Below are 24274 nucleotides of genomic sequence, written 5' to 3' on the forward strand. Positions count from 1 at the left end.
TCACAATGGTGCAAGTGCTGATGCTATTGGAATGTAACAAGATCCTAGTTGTACTACAGTTTCAATTTTTATAAGAAAATAATTAACTGTAAGGAAGCAAATAATTTCTGGATAATTGAAAAATCTCTTTAGACCCCTCCTGGCCATTAACTATTCATCCGCATCATCAAACATAAGCATTCTTCTATCCAAACATGATTATTTTAGTGATTATGATAAATACATAAAACACTAGAAATATTCAATGGGCCAGAAATAGAATTAACGCTACAGGTCACTGATTGTACACCAGAACTCCTCTACTATTCTCAACTGAGTACTACCAACATTTTCTGCTGTTGTTTCAAATTTCTGGCATCTGCAAAGCTTACACTTCCATGCTGTCAGTGAGTTTGAAATGCAAAAAGAAAGACAATAATACTGTTCTTCCCTCCAACTATTTTTCCACATTCCCCTCTCCTTGGATGCTCAATTCTAAGGTGCCAAGAACCAAACATACATCACAACTCTACACCGAGGTAATAACGGGAGAACAAATTAGTCAGATAAAACTGAGCCAAGCTGTTGTGTATTTAATATTTCAGTAACATTTGAATGATCTTGTATATATATATATATATATAGGTTGATTATGCATTCTTGTTAGTTTAAATAATTCATTACGGGTTATATGTATAAATACATGAATTGCATACGTTATCACACTACCACGTGATAAGTGCATGCCTCGCTTAAAGTAAACTAGAAGTTAGACCCGCATTTCAGACTCCAGCAGCTTCCTTTGAATTAGTTTTAATGTGTTGAAGCCACAAAACATAACATTGGCAACATGGTATTTTTAAAATGAACCCGAGACAGCTACTGACCTGATGAAGCGCAGCGAGAGGAATGGCAAGCTAAAAAAATTAGATTAGATTAGATTCAACTTTATTGTCATTGTGCAGAGTACAGATACAAAGCCAATGAAATGTAGTTAGCATCTGACTAGAAATGCAAAGAATAGTGTTATTTATGAAATAACTGCAAATAAAAAATAAGTGCTACAGCACACAAATATAAAAGTACTGAGACAGTACAATATGGGTGCAATACTGCTTAGCGCTGTGATGTGAGGTTCAGCAGGGTCACAGCCTCAGGGAAGAAGCTCTTCCTGTGCCTGCTGATGCGGGAGTGGAGGCTCCTGTAGCGCCTACCGGATGGAAGAAGAGTAAAAAGCCCATAGTTAGGGTGAGGTGCGTCCTTGATAATGCTTTTCGCCCTGCCCAGGCAGTTTATGGTGGATATTCTCAATGGTGGGCAATTGGGTGCCGATAATCCGCTGGGCAGTTTTCACCACACGCTGGAGTGCTTTGCGGTCCGATACGGGACAATTGCCATACCACACAGAGATGAAGTTGGTGAGTATGCTCTCAATGGTACAGCGGTAAAAGTCCATCAAAATGCAGCCCAGCACATGCAGAGATGGTCGAGTTCCTAAACAAGTAGCGCAGCATGTGTTCTTCATAAGGGAAGACACAATAGAGTTTCAAAAGAAGTCAGGAAACAGAAGAATTCGCAGGTTCATAAAGAATGAGCACCAGTGATTAATAATTATAAAACAAATCATAAATGGCTGGCTACATCAGAAAGATTAGTGAGCTTGATTACACAAAGGGTAACTGGCTTACGTAACTGGGCTAATTCAACAATATTTTGAAGCAAATGAAATAGCCAATGAGAAACAAGTACCAGTTTTGTTGAATTGATTGGGTTTAAAGGTTTGCTTCGAAGTTTTCCTGATATTGATGAGCTTTGCAGACATTGTCAGAAAAATGCAGTAACACTTACAGCCAAAAGTATTGCTGACTGCAGAATGCCTTAGGTTTCATAAGCAGAATCGAAAGAAAGGGGAGTCCATTTCAGTGTACTTGGCTGAATTGAAGAGATTGTCTGAACATTATCAGTTCAGTTATACACCGAGAGATCATTTAGTTTGAGGAATCTAACAAGAAAACATTCAAAAACAGCTCTTAACTGAAGCACAACTTACATTTTAAAAAGCAGTTGAAATCACTATTTCAATGGAAACTGCAGAAAGAGGAGCAATTGAGATACAGTCAGGAATGAAAGTGAGCGTAAACAAAATTGCAACGTCTAAACAGAAACCAGCCTGGCCAAACAAATTCAGTTACTGTTGGAGCAGGGGCTCACAAACACCAAACAAATGCAGATTTAAAGGCAAAACTTGTAGAAAATACAACAAAGTAGAACATATACAAAGATCATGCTGGGCAGACAGTCTGCAGATATTCAGCTAAGAACTTATACTGAAGAAAAAATAACTGCTATGGAAATTACATTTGTGACAGTGAAATACAACAACCAAAAAGACACATTGAGCGTCTAGAAGGTTGCAAGCATTCGGCTCTTGTGAGTAAAACGAACCAGAATCTACTCTGCGTGTATTAAGATTATTGCATGAACTTCAAGTGGAAGGCAGAAAGCTGCTTGTAAAAGTGGATGCAAAGACCAAGCTGGGTTGGATAAATAGAGGCCAGAAAGAAAGAAGTCAATGGAGATACAAAAACAGAGGATTCATCAGATGTTGTGGATGAGGAAACCAAGAGGAGGGATCATATTGTAAAGGGAGCAATAGGAGGATTAATAAGAGAATACTCTAGTGAACTAAATGCACCTTCCCAAGATCAAAAATGCACAAACTAGGAAGAAGAAAAAGGAAAAGAAAGAGGATGATCGAAGTAGATCCACAGTGAAAAGCCAAGAAAAGGAGAAGAAAGGTGTCCAGGGCTGTCAAAAGCACTTCCTGAAGTCTGAAAGTCAACTCCTACAACCACCCCAGAACCTGAGATTGTTTCACAGTCACAAGTTTCATCTGGCAAGCACAGTGATCGCCCTTGCCAGGAACGATGTTACCCAACAAGAGTAAGAAAACCTCCACAGCGATTAAATCTTTAGGCCTAAATGGGACAATTTAAAAATTGCTATGTTGTGGATGTCTGTATAGTAGTTGTATTATATATCATGTGTATATAGTTGAGAGGCATTCTTCATTGAGTTGGAGTTTATAGCTCAGCAGGGAGGAATATTGTGTATCTAACATTTCAGTAATACTTGAGTAATCTGATACATATATTGTCTGATTAAGCATCCTTGTTTGTTTAAATAATTCATTATGGATATACATATAAATACATGAATTGCATGCGTCATACGCACTTAAAGTAAAGGAAGTTAGACCTGCATTCCCAGACTCCCATATCTTCCTTTGAATTACTTTAATGTTCTGAAGTTACAAAACAAAACACAAACTGCTACAGGTAACTAACAGAGAGGATGCTAATGAAATCACTGTCATTTCTTCACACTGAGAGCTGAGGCTGAATATACATCGGAAAACACAAAATAAATTAGTAGGCCAATCGGCTCTTTGTACCTTCTCTACTATAGATCATAGCTGATCAATTACGTCAAGTTCATTTTCTTGTACTGACCCATAAACCTTTATTTCCTTATTATTGAAAATATTAGCAATCTCAGTTTGAATATACCCAACTTCACTTCTCTCTGGGTGAAGACATTTGTCCTCAAGGCTGCCCTGACTTTCTGAACCTTTATTTTTGAGGATGCAACCCTCATTCTAGAGGATGCCAACTACAGGAAATTATCAAATCTACATCCATTCTAATTCTGCACATTTGAAAAATAACCCTTATTATCCTTTATATATTCTGTAGTATGAGCCCAGTTTGCACAATCGCTTCTTAGACAACAACCCAATATCAAAGGAGTCAGTCTGGTGATCTTTTGTTGCACTTCCTGCATTGAAAGCATATCCTTCTTTAGATTGGGAGACCAAAACTATGCACAATATTCAATATGCAGTCTTTCCAGGTTTGTATCAATCAAAGCAAAATATTTCTTGTACTCAAATCCTCTTGTGATAAAAGTCAGTGTGCTATTTACCATGCTAAATCTGCATGTTAACCTACAGTGATTCATGTAGAATATTAACAGCTTTCAATCTTACATCTTACTATTTATATCATCTTTGCTTTTTCTTCAGTGTGAAAGACATCTTATTTTTCAACATTATGTCCTGGCCTGTTCACCTAGTCTGATTCTACCTCCTACAAGCCATTGTGCATCCTCCTCACAGCCCACAGCTGCACCTAGCTTTGTATTACCAGTAACAATGCGGAAGCATCAGAATTCTACTTTGTGCACTGTGGCAACCCACTGTTTTGTACAACGCTTCAACTGATAATTAAGACCATAAGACATCAGAGCAGAATTAGGCTATACAGCCATCAAGCCTTCTCCATTTCATATCTGATCCATTTCCCCCTCAACCCCATTCTCCTGCCTTCTCCCCATAATCTTTCACACCCTGACTAATCCAGGCTTTTTCCCAGGGCTGAAATGGCAAGCATGAGAGGGCACAGTTTTAAGGTGCTTAGAAGTAGGTACAGAGGAGATATCAGGAGTAAGCTTTTTTTTACGCAGTGAGTGGTGAGTGCATGGAATAGGCTGCTGGCAAATGTGGTCGAGGCGGATACAATAGGATCTTTTAAAGGGCTCCTGGACACGTACATGGAGTTTAGAAAAATAGAGGGCCATGGGTAACCCTAGGTAATTTCTCAGGTAAGGACATGTTCGGCAGAGCTTTGTGGGCCAAAAGGCCTGTATTGTGCTGTAGGTTTTCTATGTTTCTAATCAAGAACCTAACCTCCCACCTTAACTATACCCAATGACTTGGCTTCCACAGCCGCCTTTGGGGAATAAATTCCACAGATTCACCACCTTTTGGCTAAAAAGAAATCTTCAACTCTGCTCTAAAGTGGTGCCCCACTATTCTGAGGCTGTGGTCTCTGCTCCTAGACTCCCCCACCATGGATAATAATCTTTCCACGTCCACTCTATCTAGGCCTTTCAACATTCAATAGGTTTCAATGAGATTCCCCCCCGCTTCTTCCAAATTCCAGTGAGTAAAGGCGCAGAGCCATCAATCACTCCTCACACGATGAGACTTTCATTCCCAGTATCATTCTGGTGAACCTCCTCTGAACCCTCTCCAATGGTTCCTTTCTTAAATAGGGGTCCCAAAGCTGCTCACAATACTCCAAGTGAGACATCACTAATGCCTTATAAAGCCACAGCATTATATCCTTGCTATTCTAGTTCTTTTGGAATGAATGCTAACATTGCATCTGCCTTCCTCACCACCAACTCAACCTACAAATTAACCTTTAGAGAAACCTGTCAGAGGATTCCCAAGTTCCTTTGCACCTCAAATTTTTGCATTTTCTCCCCATTTAGAAAATAGTCTATGCTTTTATTTCTTCTACCACAATGTATGACAATACACTTCCTGGCACAGTATTCCATTTGCCACTTCTTTACCAATCCTCTTAATCTGTCCAAGTCCTTCTGCAACCTCTCTGCTTCCTGAACACTAACTGCACCTCCAAGTATCTTCATATCATCTGCAAACTTAGCGACAAAGCCATCAATTTCATCATCCAAATCATTGACATACAATGTAAAATGAAGCGGTTCAACACGGACCCCTGTAGGACAGCATTAATCACAGGCAGCCAATCAGAACAGGCTCCCTGTATTCCCATACTTTATCTCCTGCCAATCAGCTAATAAGCCATCAATGCTAGTATCTTGTTAAGCAGCCTCATGTGTGGCAATTTGTCAAAGGCCTTCTAAAATTGAAGTAGACAACATCCACCAATTCCCCTTTATCTGTCCCACTTGCTATTTCCTCAAAGAATTCCAACAGATCTGTCAGGCAAGATTTTCTTTAAGAAAGCCATGCTGACTTTGGCCTATTTACCATGTCCAAGTAACTCAAAACCACATCCTTAACGATCAACTCCAACATCTTCCCAACCACTGAGGTCAATCAAACTAGCCTATAATTTCCTTGTCTCTGCCTTCCTCCCTTCTTGAAGACTGGTGACATTTATTGTTTTCCAGTCCTCCGGAACCATTCCAGAATCAAGTGATTCTTGTAAGATCATTACTAATGTCTTCACAATCTCTTCAGCTATCTCTTTCAGATCTCAGGGGTGTAGTCCATCTGATCCAGGTGATTTATCTACATTCAGACCTTTCAGCTTCACAAGCACCTTCTCCCCAGTAATAGAAAAACTGCACTCACCTCCACTCCAACACAATTCAAATTTCTGGCATACTGCTATGTCTTCCACAGGGAAGACTAATGCAAAATACTTATTCAGTTTGTCCATCATTTTCTTCTCCCCTTTACTACGTCTCCAGCATTATTTCCCAGCAGTCTAATACCTACTTTTGTCTCTCTTTTATAATATACGAAAAACTTTTGGCATCCTTTTTGATATTGTTGGCTAGCTTACCTTCATATTTCAACTCCCCCCCCCCCCTCCATGGATTTTTTTGGTTGCCTTCTGTTGGTTCTTAACAGTTTCTCAATACTCTAACTTCCCACTAATTTTTGCTGTACTATACACTCTGTTTGGCTTTTATGTTAGCTTTCGCTGCCTTATCATCATGGTTGCATCATCCTCCCTTTAGAATACTTCTTCTTTCAGATGCATCTATCCTGTACCTCCTGAATTGCTCCCAGAAACTCCAGCCATTCCTGTTCTGCCATCACCCCTGCTAGTGACCACTTCCAGTCAACTTTGGCCAGCACCTCTCTCATGCCTCTTACTCCAATATAATACTGATACATCTGACTTTAGCTTCTCCCTCTCAAATTGCAGGGTGAATTCGATCAAATTATGATCACTGTTTCCTAAGGAGTCCTTTATCTTTAGCTCCTTAATCAAATCCAGTTCATTGCACAACACCCAATCCAGAATAGCTGATCCCTTCATGGGTTCAAACACAAGCTGCTCTTAAAAAGCCATCCTGAAGGCATTCGATTAATTCTCGCTCATGGAATCCAGCACCAACCTGATTTTCCCAATTTCCATGCAATATTGAAATTCCCCATGACTATCGTAACATTGTCCCTTTGACAAGTCTTTTCTATTTCTCGTTGTAATTTGTAGCCCACATCCTGGCCCACATCTGGTAACTAAGTACTGTAATTAAGTATTTTGAATCATGTAAAAAGCGTTATATAAGCAATTACCTCAACTGACATTACTGTTGCGAGAGCCTAATTTGAGCCATTGTAGTAGGCTAATAAAATTCAACTGACATGCAGAATATTTTGTTAACAATTTTCACTGATTCTTATTTTAAAACCAGGGAACTCAGGAATTGTGCAAGTGAATTACATTATTGTCGCAAGCTATCAACGCAATGCTAAATAACTATGATCTTAACATTTATTGTTATTCACAAAACAACTTGAACCAACTTTCTTACACTCTCAGTTTCTTTGTGAGAATGAATTATTCAATTGGGAAGAAATTTGAATAAATTATCATTTTGATTAATTTTTCAAGGGAAACCAAATAATGCAAAATGCTTGCCTTGGAATAAATGTAATTTGCAAATTAAATTTACAACATTTGTTTTTTTGTGCTATATTGTTCAGAAATAAAATGCCAAAAGCAGCTGTGGAAGTAAAAACAGAAGGAACATTCAAAGTTCTACCTTATATTAAATGATTTGTAGCTCAGTTAGTGTGAAGGATGCAAATGAAGACAAAAATCACTAGGTTTGCCTTGCATTGTAATTCAAATTCATAAGCAGCTTAGATTTAGCTGTTATGGTTTGCAATATCACCCTGTATTCCTTAGAATGCTACACCTACAGATGAAACAGATGGATTTTCAATACACGTCAGTCAACTTGATTTTGTTGTCTTTTTTTAAAAACAAAACTGAGACTACAATGACATGATTATGCAGACCATTAGAATACAACATTTTACTTTTAAAGAAGCATTAAAATAGCTAGGCTGTTGTTTCCTTCAATAATTCCCCTTCCTTTTCTGAATCCAAAACTTTGAAGGCCACATTTAGACAATGTCTAAAGTAGAAATCAGGCACCAAGAGGTGAAGGTCAAACTACTTGCCTACATCATTAAAGTCAGTGTGCAAATAAACTTTTGGGAATGATGACAGAAAAGTAGAACTCATTATTGACTTCTAAGATCTAAATACTTTTTTTAAAAATAGAAACATTTTGAAGTAAGAATTTATATAAATACAGAGGAGAAACATGCAGTTGGTACAAAAGAATAAAGAAACAAAAAAAATCAAAGGATTGAATTACATGTAATCCAGACCATCATATTTTGTTGTTTGGGACAAATGTTTTTCAGATTCCAAAATGTTTAGAAACATAGAAAACCTACAGCACAATACAAGCCCTTCGGCCCAAAAAGCTGTGCCAAACATGTCCTTACCATAGAAATTACCTAGAGTTACCCACAGGCCTCTATTTTTCTAAGCTCCATGTACCTATCCAGGAGTCTCTTAAAAGACCCTATCATATCCACCTCCACCACCGTCGCCGGCAGCTCATTCCACACACTCACCACTCTCTGCGTAAAACTAACCCTTGACATCTCCTCTGTACCTACTTCCAAGCACCTTAAAACTGTGCCTTCACATACTAGCCATTTCAGCCCTGGGGAAAAGCCTCTGACTATCCACACAATCAATGCCTCTCTTCATCTTACACACATCTATCAGGTCACCTCTCATCCTCTGTCACTCCAATGAGAAAAGGCCGAGTTCACTCAACCTATTCTCATAAGGCATGCACCCCAATCCAGGCAACATCCTTGTAAATCTCCTCTGCACTCTTTCTATAGTTTCCACATAACCTTCCTGTAGTGAGGTGACCAGAAATGAGCACAGTGCTCCGTGGGGTCTGACAAGGGTCCTACATAGCTGCAACATTACCTCTCGGCTCCTAAACTCAATCCCACAGTTGATGAAGGCCAATGCACCGTATGCCTTCTTAACCACAGAGTTAACCTGCGCAGCTGCTTTGAGCGTCCTATGGACTCGGACCCCAAGATCCCTCTGATCCTCCACGCTGCCAAGAGCCTTACCATTAATACTATATTCTGCCATCATATTTGACCTACCAAAATGAACCACCTCACACTTACCTGGGTTGAACTCCATCTGCCACTTCTCAGCACAGTTTTGCATCCTATCAATGTCCCGCTGTAACCTCTGACAGCCCTCCACACTATCCACAACACCTCCAAACTTTGTGTCATCAGCAAATTTACTAACCCATCCCTCCATTTCCTCATCTAGGTCATTTATAAAAATCATGAAGAGTAGGGGTCCCAGAACAGATCCCTGAGGCACATCACTGGTCACCGACCTCCATACAGAATATGACCCGTCTACAACCACTCTTTGCCTTCTGTGGGCAAGCCGGTTCTGGGTCCACAAAGCAATGTCCCCTTAGATCCCATGTCTCCTTACTTTCTCAATAAGCCTTGCATGGGGTACCTTATCAAATGCCTTGCTGAAATCCATATTCACTACATCTACTATTCTTCTTTCATCAATGTGTTTAGTCACATCCTCAAAAAATTCAATCAGGCTCATAAGGCACGACCTGCCTTTTGCAAAGCTATGCTGACTATTCCGAATCATATTATGCCTCTCCAAATGTTCATAATTCCTGCCTCTCAGGATCTTCTCCATCAACTTACCAGCCACTGAAGTGAGACTCATTGGCCTATAATTTCCTGGGCTATGTCTACTCCCTTGCTTGAATGAGGGAACAACATCCACAAACCTCCAATCCTCTGGAACCTCTCCCGTCCTCATTGATGATGCAAAGATCATTGCCAGAGGCTCAGCAATCTTCTCCCTTGCTTCCCACAGTAGCCTGGGGTACATACCGTCCAATCCCGATGACTTATCCAACTTGATGCTTTCCAAAAGCTCCAGCACATCCTCTTCCTTAATATCTACATGCTCAAGCTTTTCAGACCGTTGCAAGCCATCCTTACAATCACCAAGATCCTTTTCTGTAGTGAATACTAAAGCAAAGTATTCATTAAGTACCTCTGCTATCTCCTCCAGTTCCATACACACTTTTCCACTGTCACACTTGATTGGTCCTATTCTCTCACATCTTATCCTCTTGCTCTTCACATACTTGTAGAAAGCCTAGGGGTTTTCCTTAATCCTGTCCGCCAAGGCCATTTCATGGCCCCTTCTGGCTCTCCTAATTTCATTCTTAAACTCCTTCCTGCTGGGCTTATAATTTTCCAGATCTCTATCATTACCTAGTTTTTTGAACCTTTCGTAAGCTGTTTTTTCTCAACTAGACTTACAACAGCCTTTGTACACCACGGTTCCTGTCCCCTACAATCCCTTCCCTGTCTCATTGGAACGTACCTATGCAGAACTCCACACAAATATCCCCTGACCGTTTGCCACAGTTCTTCTGTACATGTCTCTGAAAACACCTGTTCCCAATTTATGCTTCCAAGTTCCTACCTGATAGCCTCATATTTCCCCTTACTGCAACTAAACGCTTTCCTAACTTGCCAATGCTATGGTAAAGGAGATAGAATTGTGATCACTATCTCCAAAATGCTCTCCCACTGAGAGATCTGACACCTGACCAGGTTCATTTCCCAATACCAGATCACGTACACGTCTCCACTTTAGGCTTATCTACATATTGTGTCAAGAAACCTTCCTGAACACACCTAACAAACTCCACCCCATCTAACCCCTCACACTTGGGAGATGCCAATTGATATTTGGGAAATTAAAATCTTCCACCACAACCTTGTTATTATTACACCTTTGCAGAATCTGCCTCGCTATCTGCTCCTCGATGTCCCTGTTACTATTGGGTGTTCTATTAAAAACATCCAGTAGTTATTGACCCCTTCCTGTTACTAACTTCCACCCACAGAGACTCAGTAGACAATCGCTCTATGTCTTCCTTCTTTTCTGCAGCCATGACACTATCTCTGATCAACAGTGCCACGCCCCCACCTCTTTTGTCTCCTTCCCTGTCCTTTCTGAAACATCTAAAGCCTGGCACTCAAAATAACCATTCCTGCCCCTGAGCCATCCAAGTCTCTGTATTGGCCTCAATATCTTAACATTATAGTTTGAGAACTGAAAACTTTTAATATTCCAGCTTACTTGGAGATAATTTGCCACTTTTGTTTTCTAATGTCAGACATCCTATCTGAACCAATATACTTAACTGCATTTAGGTACAACATATAGTACAAACAGGCAAGAGATATAAGAAACTTTTTCAAGAATTACTTTATTTATTAAATAATATTTTAAAACACATGAAAACAGGTACAAATAATTGTGTATTTTACACTTTACATGCCCCTAGTATTTCAACATTCTGACAAATATTACTGCTCTCTGTGGAAGAATCAGTAAAAATGGTCATTTTTCATTTGTTAATCCTGAAATTTGAGGTTCTCATTACCCTGGAACTTTACATATTGTTCTCTAGTGGTTTCACATCAAAGGACAGACTCATAAGCATTTCACAACTCACAAAATGCAGTCATATATAATTAGCTCTTTTATCTGCAAAGTAAATGCCAACCTTCAGTTCAAACTGAAAGGACAAAATATGAAGTATTCAAATTGCTTAGGAAAAGTTGAATAAGTAATAAAACATTTTATTATAAACTTTTAATTTCAGCTGACATATCTGAATCATAATTCATGTTTTTGCATAATCAATCAACCAACCAGACTCAGAAATTCATAAACACAGGAACACAGCAGAGCAGTGCTTTTTTGCCTGTCATTTCCCCTCCCTCTCATGTCTTTATTCTAGTCTTCACCTGTGTCAAGATGAAGAGCCTCAAACTGAAACAGTGACTGTTCATTTTCCTGCACTGATGCCACATGACCTGCTGAATTCCTCCAACATCGTTTTTTTTCCCTCTCCAAAATCACAGATTTGGCATGCAAGCTCAATTCCAGCTTGCATGCCATGCCAAGCTTACACTGGAATCACATGCAGCATCTGAATGGTATCACCCACAAACACAAGGGCACCTAGGTTAGCAGAGAGGTATGAACTTATGATGCCATGCTCCACTCAATACCATTTTTTAACAATCCTCCCACTTATTGCATTATCATTCACTTATTCAGTAGTTATAAAGAAGTGGCCATTTTCTTCAGTTAAGCAATTAAGATTCAAACATGGCTCAATAAACTTGCAAGTCCATTACCTTGACCTTTGCCCACCTCAGGCTGAACGTGACTCCATAACTGAGATTCCAAGTTTAATCATCTCCAACCCTCCAGGTCCTATATTTAAAAAGTATTTCCACCTCCTCCAGTCTTGCCATTGTTCATCTCTCCTACTCCATTGTCTGTTGCTTCATTAGTAGCCAAGCTCTCACTCATGCTTGAACATATATTTTTCTCTAAACCACCACCTCTCTTCCACCTTCTCCCAACTTTAAAACCTAATAATATTGTTTGGTCATCTTCTCTGTTTCATTGCATTGCCTCCACACAATTTCACACTCTCCACTTTGATTTATGCCCTTTACTTGTCTGATTTTCCAAAAACAAAATGGAGGATAATGCTAAGTCTCAATTTTGCCATCAACGCTGAAAGACACTAAATATAGCTGACCTCAAGATTAAAGCTGTCCACGAGAATTTTACGAGTCATAGCTCCAGTTCCCCTGTACCAGTCTGGTAATATCTACAGAGATTGTACAACATCAAGCTGGTAGAGGATCCAATGAGACTCCTTTCCCATTCAACGAAAATTCTGGATTATAATTAACCTCTGAATTATTTTGCAGAAAGCAAAAGTCAGGACCTTTACATAGAATTAAGGGAGAAGGCAAAATGACTAAATTTTTTTAGAAAAGGTACTTTTAAAAGAAGCACTCACAACACGCTGGAGGAACTCAGCAGGTCGGGCAGCATCCGTGGAAACGATCAGTCAACGTTTCGGGCCGGAACCCTCCGTCAGGACAGTAGAGGGAAGGGGCAGAGGCCCTATAAAGAAGGTGGGGGAAGGGTGGAAAGGAGAAGGATGGTAGGTGAAAAACCAGTAAGGGGAAAGATAAAGGGGTGGGGGAGGGGAGCAGGGAGGTGATAGGCAAGAAGGAGGCAGAACCAAGAGGCAGGTGATAGGCAGCTGGGGGAGGGGGCAGAATGACATAGGGATAAAGGAAGGAAGGAGGAGGGAATTACCAGAAGTTGGAGAATTCTATGTTCATACCAAGGGGCTGGAGACTACCTAGACGGTATATGAGGTGTTGCTCCTCCAACCTGAGTTTAGCCTCATCATGGCAGTGGAGGAGGCCATGTATGGACATATCTGAATGGGAGTGGGAAGCAGAGTTGAAGTGGGTGGCTACTGGGAGACCCTGTCTGTTGTGGCGGACGAGTGGAGGTGCTCGACGAAGCGGTCCCCCAATCTGCATCGGGTTTCACTGATGTAGAGGAGGCCCCACTGGGAGCACCGGATGCAATAGATGACCCCAACAGACTCACAAGCGAAGTGTTACCTCACTTGGAAGGACTGCTTGGGGCCCTGAATGGTGGCAAGAGAGGAGGTGTAGGGACAGGGGTAGCACTTGCACTTACAAGGATAAGTGCCGGGTGGGAGATCTGTGGGGAGGGACGTTTGGATCAGGGAGTCGCGGAGGGACCGATCCCTGCGGAAAGCGGAGAGGGGTGGAAAGGGAAAGATGTGCTTAGTTGTGGGGTCCTGTTGAAGGTGGCGGAAGTTGCGGAGGATAATGTGCTGGATCCGGAGGCTGGTGGGGTGGTAGGTGAGGACAAGGGGAACTCTGTCCCTGCTGTAGTGGCGGGAGGATGGGGTGAGGACCGAAGTGTGGAAAATGGAGGAGATGCGGGTGAGGGCATCATTGATGACAGCAGAAGGGAAACCACGATCCTTAAAGAAAGAAGACATTTGAGATGTCCTGGAACGGAAAACCTCATCCTCGGAGCAGATGCGGTGGAGACGGAGGAACTGGGAATAGGGAATGGCATTTTTCCATGTGGCGGGGTGGGAAGAGATATAGTCAAGGTAGTTATGAGGGTCAGTGGGCTTGTAGAAGATGTCAGTGGACAGTCTGTCTCCAGTGATGGAGACCGAGAGATCGAGAAAGGGGAGAGGAGTGTCAGAGATAGACCAAGTGAACTTGCGGGCTGGATGGAAGTTTTAAGTAAAGTCGATGAAATTGACGAGCTCAGCATGGGTGCAGGAAGCAGCACCAATGTAGTCGTCATTGTACCGAAAGAAAAGTTGGGGAGCAGTACCAGAATAGGTTTGGAGCATGGACAGTTACACATAACCAACGAAGAGGCAGGCATAGCTAGGGCCCATGCGAGTTCCCATAGCTACACCCTTGGTCTGAAGAAAGTGGGAAGAGCCAAAAGAGAAGTTATTGAGTGTGAGAACCAGTTCCGTCAACCGGAGGAGGGTAGTGGTGGTGGGGAACTGGTGAGGTCTATTATCCAGAAAATAACGGAGGGCCTTCTTGATGGGGAATGGAGGTGTATAGGGATTGGACATCCATAGTGAAAATGGAGCGGTTGGGACCGGGGAACTGGAAGTTATTGAAGAGGTGGAGGGTATGGGATGTATCCCGGATGTAGGTGAGGAGGGACTGAACTATGGGTGACAAAATGGAGTCCAGGTAGACAGATACAAGTTCGGTGGGACAGGAGCAGGCAGAAACTATGGGTCTATCGGGACAGTCAGGCTTGTGGATCTTGGGGAGGAGGTAAAACCGAGCGGTACGGGGTGTGGGAATTCTGAGTTTAGCGGCTGAGGATGGAAGGTCTCAGGAGTTGATAAAGGCGGTGATGGTACGGGAGACAATGGTTTGATGTTTTTTGGTGGGGTCCTGTTCCAGGGGTAAGTAAGAGGTGGTGTCAGAGAGCTTCCATTTGGCCTCAGTGAGGTAGAGGTCCATCCGCCAGACTCCTACAGCACCACCTTTGTCAGCGAGTTTGATGGTGAGGTTTGGATTAGTGCAGAGAGAGTGGAGGGCAGTGCATTCAGAGGGAGTGAGGTTGGAACAGGACAGAGGAGTGGTGAAGTTGAGACGGTTGATGTCTCGGCGACAGTTGGAGATAAAAAGATCGAGTGCAGGTAGAAGGCCCGGGCGGGGTGTTCAAGAGGAGGAGGAGGGTTGAAGACAGGAGAAGGGGTCATCAGTAGGGGGAGGGGAATCCTTGCCAAAGAAGTAGGCTCAGAGATGTACGCAACAGAAGAAGAGTTCAGCGTCATGGCGGGCACGGAACTCACTGAGGTGTGGATGGAGCAGGACAAAAGTGAGGCCCTTGCTAAGAACAGAACATTCTGCCTCAGAGAGGGGAAGGTCAGAGGGGATGGTGAAGACATGGCAAGGGTTGGGCTGGGGTCGGAGGAGGATGAAGGGTGGGAGGTCTCAGGAGGGAGAAGGGGGCTGGGATATTCAGGGAGAGTGGGGTTAGGGGAGGACAAGGGATCAGAGGAATGGAGGGGCGATGAGGGATAGAGGGAAGGTTGGGAGTCGCGGGGAGGAAAGAGGGTAGTGGGGGAATAAGACGGGCGGTAGGACCCAGTGGCGGATGCTGCCTGACCTGCTGAGTTCCACCAGCGTGTTGTGAGTGTTGCTTTGACCCCAGCATCAGCACATTATTTTGTGTTTACTTTTAAAAGAAGTATGGAATATTCACAAATTATAAGGAAATATGCATTTTTAGGGACACAGCAATGAATGTAATTGGACATGTCAGTTACATCTCCTTTAAAAGGCTCCATCGTTTCAATGGTTCTTACATCAAGAATTATGCCCAAAATCATTAATTCACAGTCAATTGCATCTGGAAAGATGCATACTCTGCAGCCCATGGAGAAGCATTCATGATAGCACTACCTGGATTTCTATATTTAACTGCACATCCATGGATACCAGAAGTTAATTGCTGTTGTTGCACTGTGATGGAATAGCCACTGACATTTTCTACTCCGAATTCTGAGCCAGTTATGTATGTTCCTGTTCACTCAAGCAATTCTCAATCCATCAAATACATGTATATTAAAATGACAGCTTAATTTAGTTACAGCAAAAATCAGACTTATGATACTCAGCAATTTATTCTGCACCTTCCCAACCTTGCAAAAATAAAGCATTTAATCCAGGGCACAATTTTAAAAATGAACTATTATAAACTCCTTCCAGTTCTGATATTAGAGAAAAGACACAACTTCCTAATGTTCCAATAAGAAGCAATTTATTGTTAAAGTTCTAATATAAATCAATAAAGTAACTGTTTCATGCTTGCACAGTGATGGCATGTTCTAACATAGCTGTAAGCACCTACAAATCTAATTATTCAAAAGTAATCTTTAACGCACTAATCATTGCAAAAATATAAATGCATGTGGCAGTGATGCAGCATATTAAGATGCTCTCTATTGCACATCTGTGGAAGGTCATGAGTATTGATGTGCATAGTCCAGCTAGCTCTCTTCAGCCTCCTGAAAAAGTAGAGGAGTTGATCAGATTTCTTGATTGTGCATGCTGTGTTCTAAAACAGTGAAAGGTTGTGCGAGATGTCCAGACGTTTGAAATAGTTTGTAGTTTCCACTGCTGTGTTGCCAATGTAAAGGGGGGTGTGAAAAGCAACATATCAGGCTAATTTGTACACAAAACCAGGTCTATGAGTAACACCAGTACTCTGGATCTCAGGTTCTCAAACACGTACAGCAGAACCCAACAAAATAAAAAACCTATAGAAAAATACACCTACTCGGTGTACAAAACCCAGCATGACACCTATGGCAGTAACTTAAAATTAATTAAACATTTACAGTATATGCAATCAAACTGGTTCAAAAGGTCCTGTTAAATACAAAAAAACAAAATGCCTGTCTGCATGGGTACCTCTGAAAACTACTCATCACTCTTCTCTAGAGCAAAGGCCATATTGCTCCTTTATCTTATGAAGAGGAATTATAGCCTGTGTTGTTTCAGAAGCTTGACTTCAATTTTTACTTGTATCTTTTATCCTGAATTAACTGCCCTGGGAGTTTCCTCTTTCATTCCAGTTCTTCTGCAAGTACAGCTTTTTCCGCTCTCGCTCCTTGCAATTTGGATACTTTTCCACCTCTGTCATTGTATCTTTAAGTGCCACTTTTCCACAGGGAATATACAGTTGAACTCTTGGCAGCTTTCATTTTTACTGATATTCATTCTTAGGTTTCTTATGTTGGTGTGAATGGAGCACGAGTGGAGATTATTTTGCCCTTCAAGCGTACTCCTCTGCTTAATAGAACCACGGCTGAGCGTCACCCTCAAGACTGCTTTCTTGCTTTGACCACATATCCCTTGATTCCCTGAATATCCAAAAACATATCAGCCAGAGTTACCAATAAAATCAGCAAGCAATCCTCCACAGCAACCCAGAGTAGAGAGCTCCAAAGACTCACAAGTGAAGTAATTCTTACTTAGTACTAAATTACCCTCTTCTCATTTTAAAACTGTAACTCCTGCTTGCAGTTTTCTTAGACTAGGAAACATTCCCCTACATCAACCTTGTTGAGGCCACCGTATAAAGTTCATTTCTTATTCCAAACTATAGAAGCTTATCCTACATTCACAGATATAACACAACTGTCATCTTAGAAACCAATCTGGTGAAATGTTACTGCATTCTATTTATAGTAAGCATTGTTTTGTTTAAGGAAGGATATCAAATTTGCACACAGTATTCCAAATGTTGTCTCACCAGGACCCTATATAATAGTAGCAAGTGCCACTAAAAGGAAAAGTACAGGTCAATAAATGCAGGCTATTCTCACATGATTCCAGAACAGTGTCAAATCATTTAAGATTAAAGATTAGAGGGAGACAGCTTTCATTTCTTTTCTGCAGCACCCCAAAAGCATTAGATCTTGCAGGTTTACTAATCTACACTCAACTGCAACTTAAAGGTCACTAACAAGAGGTCAATAGTATGGATTAGAAAGGAGCAGATGAAAAATGTTTCCAAAGATTGGATGTTCATCTGAAATTCTCACCCTGAAAGAATAAGGCAGAAACACACATCACTAACATGTCATACCATAATCAGTAATTGAAGAGTCCTATCTTACAAGGTATACATGATAGGAATTTGGAAGAATCTGCAGATATCTGATTTTGGATAGCATGGACATAGTGGTCTAACTGGCAAACGCCTATGCTATAAATTCTGTTTCTGAAACTTAGATGACAACTGAGCATCTCAAGATTAATTATACATTTTAATGACAAAAGCAGGCTCTTACTCCAGAATGCAGTATTTTTATGTACATACCAAATTGAGAAGGAGTATGTATACATTCTACAGCAGATGCAAATACCTTCTCCATGTAAGTGAATATTTTTCAGTCAAGTGTATGTGAACAATGTTTAATTATTATTCCATTTTGAAATGTTAAGAGCTATCAAACTCGGTATTAGTGGGAGCAACATACACAGAAGTCACTTAAACAAGATCTATGGAGAAAAATACCAATCTAAAATCTAGACATCAATCATATCCTGTATAGTAAGCAATATGTGATTTGCATCTCATTAAAATGTGCAAGCAAGCTCTTGTGTCAATTTATACTGCTGAATACCATTATGCAAATTTCTTTGTAAACAAGGTGGAATTATTTTCTTTTGATAACAGACAACCTATCTAACATCAAAGAGGTATAATATTATGTAAATAATTAAAATTTAACTTAAATTTTAATGTCACAATACAACTTTGGTTATTCCTCACTACCTGGTATTTCTTTCCTGATATCTTATCATCAGGCTCCATGCACAGCTTGGATTATGTTATTAAGAAGATGCATTAAATAAACTAGTTAAAACCTGAAAACATTGCCTAAAATTGTATCATATAGCAAAGGAAACCACTGAGTCTGGGAAAAGATAATAAAGCAGTGATAATAATCTACAAAATTATTTATTCAGTGAGACAGCGGGCAATAGGCCCCTCGAGCCACACCACCCCGACAACCCTAACCTACCTCAGTATATAGCAATTTACAATGACCAATTAACCTACCCAACACATCTTTGGAAAGTGGGAGGAAACTGGAAGATCCGAAGAAAACCCACACATTCCACAGGGAGGATGTACAGAGACATAACGGCACTGGAATTGAACTCCAGAACACCCTGAGCTGCAATAATGCTGCGCTAACTGGTATGCTACTGGGTACAATAATTGCACCTGCCATGAATTATTTTAACATTACAGATTGGCTACAATGAAATTGGCTCAACAGCCTACAATGAAAATTTTGCCTTTCCTTCAACTTCAGCCTGACGTTTATCCTAATGATGGCTGAGCGCCTAGCTTCTCTGTGATCAGAAAAGTAGCAGAATAGCAAACATTCTGCATCTGCATTTCAGTGCCTAGAGTTGTCATGCATTACCTCCCAGCTTTGCTACTGGTAGCAGTACAATTTTACTTGCTGCATTTACAACAAAGTCAATGCTAGTGATAGTAAAACTATTGGAAAAGACATCCAAATCAACAAGATATACAAAGTACTTTAAATATCCTTCGCAAGATCTGGATGATGAGCTTAACACTTATCCGAAGTAAAAAAAAATGTACAATGTCATATATTAGCAAGTACATGATGCAGCGCAATGTTTCTCACATTTTTGTTGACAGAGAGGGAGAGACAGCAATCTCAATCTCTACACAGTAATATCTTTTTCATTTTCTGCTCACATTTATACAGTGGCCAAGCAGGCAACATTGTAGTGAATTAGTGCTGCAGCCTCTACACTATCTCAAAATGCTTCACTTATCCCAGTACCATAACTGATGATTTAATTTTTCGTTCCAATTTCCAATCTTGGAATCTCAAAAATGGAATCTCCCGCACCTACAGTGCAGTATTTGAAATATAGTGCAGTTCTCTGGTATACCTTTAAAAGCTTCAATACGTTAGAAGGATCCTGAAAATGAATCCTCAGAACACTCTCATACCTTAGCAGTAACCCAGTAGTAAGATTAATGAAATGATTTTCTGAATAACGTGACCTCCACAAGAGCAACGACAAAACTCCAAGACTGAGCACTTTAAGGAAGGAATTCAAAACAAATTTTGATAGTGTTGAAAAAGCTTACACAAAAAGAGGGGCTAATGCACAGAAAATCACTGAAGTTTTCCTTTTAAAGAATCATTTTTAATTACAAAGCAAAAAAAAAAGCACCAACTCGTGAAGAGTTGATCAAACCAGTTTTGCAACATCCACAGAATCTGTGGATGTCAAATGACAAAAATGTTTAAAAAAATAATTACTGGAGGAACTCATCAACCATAGAGGGAGATGGACAGTCAACCTTTCAGGCTAAAATCCTTCATCAATCGACTTATTCCCTCCTCAGACGCTGCCTGACCCACTGCCATCCTCCAGCAATTTGTTTATTGCTCCATATTCCAGTATTTTTATCCCTTATGCCTACAGGTTTAAAGTTATACTAATTTCTAAACTTCAAGGGAGGAAAGTATAAAGAAAATTTGGCAAAACAGTGAAGAACCTGACCAGAAAGACCTGAGTTCTTTTTCCTATTCAGCTATACCAAACACATTGATGAAGCACCAACGCATCTGCCAATTTAATGCAAATGAAGAAAAAAAAATTAAAACAAGATATCTAAATATCTGCAAACCATGCAACAACTAGAGGCAAACCTATGGACTCAAGTTTCAAGGATTCTTCATCTCCTGGTCTCAGTATTTATTACTTATTTTTATTATTTGCAGTTTGTTGTCTTTTGCATACTGGTTGAACACCCAAATTGATGCAGTCTTTCGCTGATTCTGTTACAGTTATTATTCTATTATGGATTTATTGAGTATGCCCACAAGAAAATGAATCTCAAGGTTGTATGGTGACATATATGTACTTTGATAGAAATTTATTTTGAGGTTGTATTTAATAGTACCGCATATAATCTGTCATGCAAAAACCGTGTATGACAAGCTGCATACACTCAGTGGATACTTTATTACCATATTGATATCCTCAGCCCTTCACTGTTATAACTCTGTGTAATGAAAGATGCTCTAGTGCATATGACTAAGTATATGGATGTACACTCAGTGACCACTTATTAGGTCCATTTGCTCATTAATGCAAATACCTAATCAGCCAATTATGTGGCAGCAACCCAATGCATAAAAACATGCAGACATGGTCAAGATGTTCAGATGTTGCTAAGACCAAACATCAGAATAGGGAAGTAAGGTGATCTAAGTGACTTTGACCATGGAATAATTGCTGGTGCCAGATGGGGTGGTTTGAATATCTCAGAAATTGCTGAACTCCTGGGATCTTCACACACAATAGTCTGTAGAGTTTACAGAGAATGGTGCAAAAAACTACAACATCCATTGAGCCGCAGTTCTGTGGATGAAAATGCCTTGTTGATGAGAAAGGTCAGAGAAGAATGGCCAACTGATTCAAGCTGACAGGGAGGCAACAGTAACATAAATAATCACACATTACAACAGTGGTATACAGAAGACCATCTCTGAACACACAACCTAACGAACCTTTAAGTGGATGGGCTACATCAGCAGAAGACCACACCAGATTCCACTCCTGTTCCTAATAAAGTGGTCAGTGAGTGTATATATTGCCATATTAAATAAAGTAAGGCAGAATCTAAGATTAGCAGTAAAAAAAAAGTTCTTGAAACAAAAAGCATCTGACCATGTAACATTTCATTATATGGTTCGTTGACAAGCCGTGGGGGTTTAAAAAAACACCCCAAAAATCTCAATGCCACCTATGACAGTTGATAAAATAGCAAATTATGTAACTAGATCAAGTACAAGCTGAAATTTGTGAAACTGAAAGTAACTGAATTACTGTATACTAAGGTTAAGCAGCTTTTATGGAGCAAACTGTTCATCAATTTTGTTGAGTTCTCTGAAATCACAGTTCTTACCAAAACACAACATAACTTTGCCAGATCAACTAATACAGGAGTTTCTAATTAAAACCGCTGATCTGACAGACAATTTAAATTTCTTCGATTGTAACAGATCAAACACTACTAATGGTGCAAGGAGATAATTCCTGTTTTTATTTGGAAACTTATACTCCAACCGCTAAACTTGAGCAAGTAGACCTCGATTTATTTGCTTTCAAAACAGTGAAAACAAGCCCCTTTCCAATTATCTTTTCTCAGAGCCTATTAGCCTCATGGAAACTCTGACCAGGCTCAAAACAAGATTTCCAGAGTCAACATTTTCCTCCAGAAATACATGATTATTAGACCTCTGCCTTCCAAAATAAAATTATGTTGAAAGCTTGATCTTCCAACCCACCAAAGTTCAGTGTGAGCAGCACTTTACAGAAGATAAATGGCCAAAAATTGCAATGAATGAATAGTTAGATGTTCCTAAATTAACTTTGCATGCAATCACCAGAAAGATGCCTACCATTCTATGCCCAGACCATATAACCACATAACAATTACAGCACAGAAACAGGCCAACTCGGCCCTTCTGGTCCGTGCCGAACTCATACTCTCACCTAGTCCCACCGACCTGCCCTCCGTATTTCAGTGAATTTGATCATTTGGCTGTCATTCTCCAACATGCAGGCAGAGACTAAAAAGTAAAGCTCCAGAAATTAGGGCAATAAAGAGGTGATTGTGGGAGGCAGAGGCACAGCAACAGCAACAAGATCGCTTTGAGTGGGTGGACTGCACTATGTTCAAGAACTTATCTGTGGATCGAAGTCAATAAACCAAGGTTGTAATGTACTTTATTAAAACCGTTGTAGACAAGTGTGTCCCTACAAGATCACTCAGTCTCCCCAACCAGAAGCCCTGGATGAACCATGAGATCCTTGCTGAGAGTCAGGTCAGAAGCATTCAAGTCTGGTGACCAAGAAAGTTATACAAGAGGTCCAGGTACGATCTCCAGAAAGCCATCTCACAAACGAAATGACAATTCCAAACTGAACTTCAATCAACAAAGGATGCTCAACAACTGGAGAAGGACTTGAATGCTATCACCTCTTATAAAGTTAAATCAAGCAACACAGGCAACAACAGCGCTTCATATTCAGATGAGTTCAATATCCTTTATCCTCATTTTGACCATCAAAACATGGAGGAACCATCACAAACTCCCACAACCCCGATGATCCTGTGATGTCAGTCTCTGAGGCTGGTGTGTGAGCAGCCTTCAGGAGGGTGAACCCACAAAGCGCACCTGGCCCAGACAAGGTACCTGACCAAGTACTAAAGACCTGTGCTGATCCAGTGGTTGGTGTGCTCACTGAGATCTTTAACTTCTGGCTTAGGCAGTTTGAGGTATCCACCTTCTTCAAGCAGCCCTCACTTATACCGATGCCCAAGAAGAACTTAGTAACCTGCATCCATGACCATCATCCAGTTGCACTTACATCTGCAGTGATAAAGTGTTTTGAGAGGTTGTTGGTGATGAAATACATCAACTCTTGCCCAAGTAGCAACTTGGATCTGCTCTAATTTGGCTACTGGAGCAACAGGTCCACAGCAGATGCCATCTCATTGGCTCTTCACTCAACCCTGGAACATCTGAACAGCAAAGATGCAAACATCAGGATGCTCTTTATTGACTACAGCTTGGCATTCAATATTATTACCCCCTCAAAACTAATCAATAAGCTTCAAGACCTTGGCCTCAATACATCCTTGTGCAATTGGATCCTTCATTTCCTCACTTGCAGATCCCAGGCAGTTTGGATTGGCAACATCTACTCCACAATCTCCATCAGCATAGCTGCACCACAAAACTGCGTGCTTAGCTCCTTGCCCTACTGGCTTTATGCCTATGTCTGTGATGCTAAGCACAGCTCCAATTCCATATTGAAGATTGTTGACGACACCACCGTCATAGGCCGAATCTAAGTTGGTGACGATCAGCATATTGGAGGAAGACTGAAAATCTGTCTGAGTGGTGCCATAACAACAACCTCTTACTCAATGCCAGCAAGACCAAGGGGCTGATTATTGACTTCAGGAGGAGGAAGAAACAGAGGTCTATGAGCTAATCCTCATCGGAGGATCAGAGGTGGAAAGGGTCAGCAACTTTAAATTCCTCAGTGGTATTATTTCAGAGGACCTGTCCTGGGCTCAGCATGTAAGTGCAATTACAAAAAGAAATATAGCCGTGCTCTACTTCCTGGAGTTTGCAAAGATTCATCATGACATCTAAAACTTTGCCAAGCTTCTATAGATGTGTAAAGGAGAGTATATTGACTGCCTGCATCACAGTCTGGTATGGAAACACTTATGCCCTGGAATGGAAAATTCTACAA

The 24274-nt window shown here is 40.7% G+C and overlaps 1 protein-coding gene across 2 annotated transcripts in view; it reads right to left on the reverse strand.

The window, feature by feature from the left end:
• slc36a4 (solute carrier family 36 member 4) overlaps window positions 1-24274 on the reverse strand; it is a 270519-nt gene that overhangs the window by 153573 nt on the left and 92672 nt on the right. The gene's annotated exons all lie outside the window — the stretch shown is intronic.

Source organism: Mobula birostris, chromosome 7 (assembly GCF_030028105.1).
Source record: "Mobula birostris isolate sMobBir1 chromosome 7, sMobBir1.hap1, whole genome shotgun sequence".
In the NCBI taxonomy this organism is placed as follows: domain Eukaryota; kingdom Metazoa; phylum Chordata; class Chondrichthyes; order Myliobatiformes; family Myliobatidae; genus Mobula; species Mobula birostris.